The sequence below is a fragment of the Dendropsophus ebraccatus genome, chromosome 7 (assembly GCF_027789765.1).
Source record: "Dendropsophus ebraccatus isolate aDenEbr1 chromosome 7, aDenEbr1.pat, whole genome shotgun sequence".
Lineage (NCBI taxonomy): Eukaryota > Metazoa > Chordata > Amphibia > Anura > Hylidae > Dendropsophus > Dendropsophus ebraccatus.
The window spans coordinates 118,768,400-118,771,045 of record NC_091460.1 but is presented as its reverse complement, the minus strand read 5'-3'; the positions used below and the strand labels follow the sequence as shown (position 1 = coordinate 118,771,045).

The 2,646-nt window shown below is 41.9% G+C and overlaps 1 protein-coding gene across 3 annotated transcripts in view; it reads right to left on the bottom strand.

Moving 5' to 3' along the window:
* The window catches only part of LOC138797738 (albumin-like), a 467,413-nt gene that overhangs the window by 435,459 nt on the left and 29,308 nt on the right, over nucleotides 1–2,646 (bottom strand). The gene's annotated exons all lie outside the window — the stretch shown is intronic.

The window sequence follows — 2,646 nt, the reverse complement described above, 5'->3', positions numbered from 1 at the left end:
TTGTGAGTATTTTTTTCTGGATGGTAGGGCATGTTGATTCTCAGCGCTCAGGGCCCTATTCCACGGGACGATTATCGTTCGCATAATCGTTAATGATAAATGATCCAAACCGCCGCTATTGCGAAAGACCTGAAATCGTTCATCCATTTACATAATCGTTACTCATGATCGTTCTCGCAGTCATCTTGTCGTCGCTATTGCGTTCGTCACTACTGCGAACCACCGAACGACGTGTTATTTAATGCGAACGATTTGAGAACGAGCAACGAAAAAAATAGGTCCAGGTCTTATTAAACGATCAATGATTTCTCGTTCGGTCGTTAATCGTTAACTGCTATTCAACCGCACGATTATCGTTTAGATTTAAACGACTTAACGATAATCTGAATGATAATCGTCTTGTGGAATAGGGCCCTCAAACTGCCAATCAAGTGCGAGCGGCTGGGAAGAGGGCGGCGGCGGCAGCATGACTTCATGCCTCTACAGCTCCGCCCCATCCCTTCTTAGGAAATTGATTGGTTCCCTTTAAAAATCTGAAGAAAAATATAGTAGCAAGCCAGAGGATAAGATTTTACTTATCTCTTTCACATGCTGTGAACATTTTCCCCATAGAATCAAAATCCACAGCATGTCTATTTCTGTTGCAGGCCATGTTCCCACTTTGTATGACACCGGCTGTTCCATGACCTGGCCGGGTCACGGAACGGCCGGTGTCAGATAAGATCATCCTGGCTGGTACTGCAGTACTGGCTGGATGATCTTAACCTCCGCTGAATTCGGATGTTGGCACAGAATTCCCCACTGCGTCCGGCCACACGCTCCATTGTGTGAACTGACAGGGTCACTATTCACCAAATGACATGTCAGTTTCTTGCGTCGCCGCTAGGACTTCCTGGGCGGAGTGTATACTATGTGTATACACTCCGGACAGGATTCCCTCAGCGGCAGCACTACGTAAGTACCGTAGTAATCACGGCCGTGATCAACAATGGCTCTGATCACTACGGTAGTTACGTAGTGTAAACAAAGCCCGAATCTGTACCAAGATCTGGAGCAAGAGCTGAATGTAATGTATGCAACGCTTGCTGTGAATTCACACTCAGTACGTGTAAATTTGCATTAGCATTTAAAGAAAATTACATTTTCTGTGGCCATCATGCCGGTTATATCATATAACTTTACTGCCAAATTCGTTATGCACTTGGCAATACCAAATGTGTGTACTTTTTTTTACTTCCTACAATTATTTGCATTGGTGAATATGGAATTATGTGTCTATTTTACTTTATTTTTTGTGGTTTTTTTTTTTTTTTACTTTTATTTGTTATTTTACTGTTTCACCTAGGGGACTAGACTTTCTGGCTGTCTGATCCGATAAATAATACACTGCAGAAGCATTCTACACTGCAATGAATTCCGCATAGCTGAATAGACTCTGCCTTAGGGCTTTCATAGTTATGACGCTGAAGGATTCCAGTTATCATAGCTACCATTGGGACTCTGCAAATTCTTCCTCTGTTCACCCTATAGATGCTGTGGTCGCACCAACTGCAGCATCTATAGGGTTAACTGGCACCAGGTTGTCACTGACAGCTGGACCAGCTGTGGATGGCATAAGCACAGCTTCTGTGGCCGTTTTTTTCAAGGATGTGCCAGCGCATCCATACAAGGGAACTGGGGGGGGGGGGGGGGTAAAAATGGACCTAAGAAAGGAGTTTAGTACTGGTATGACGGTATTAGTCACTACTTAGTTGGAATGATAATGGTCTCTGTGTTGTGATAATATTTGTTTCTTATGTGCCGGTATTATTGGTAATATTAGTCTTGGTTTACAGAATTGGGCCAGTATCAGTGTAACGGTGATAACATGTTAATATTACATATATGTGTGTGTATTTGTTCTATCCCTATAAGTGCTGTTCTGGGACCTTTTTAACACACTGAGCCTCCCACAAAGCATCCAGTATACAGTGGACCAAAGACCCTCCAACTACAACAGCTGTAAACACTACAACTCCCAGCATTTACTGACAGTCTACAGCTCTCAGGATATGCTGGGAGTTGTAGTACATATGAGCAGACAATCCTCTGATAACTGCTGGTGCTGGAGAATAATTTATTGATGGACCTTCAGAGAGAAGCAAGAAAATCAGAGTCACCAACTTCATGGCTGCAGATCTTTGGGGCCGACCTCTTAGAAGCCTGGAGAGAATGAGAAGACTTGATGAATATATATGATTTTTTAGAATAACCGATTAAGCAGACTGATTCTATAAATTATTTATATCTACTTTCAGCTTAAAATAACAGAATGGGAAAAACACTATAAAATTTGGTTAGTGCTGGCACCCATCCCTTCCAAAGTCCTTGTATATCAGGTACTGTAGATGTCCACAAATGAACCAAATCAGTCTTTGGTAATTACAGTCTACAACAGTATGAACAAAAGGTTAAAGAGTCACTGTTGTATTTTTACTTTTTATTGTTTGCAGAAATCATGCGATTTTAAGAAACTTTGTAATTGGGTTTATTAGCCAAATATGCCATTATCTGCATTTAGAAAGCCTTTTCCCAGGTCCCCCCCTCCTTCCTCTTTTCCATCCACTGCAAAAAATCTGGAAATTGTTACTTGTTGCATGAGTCACA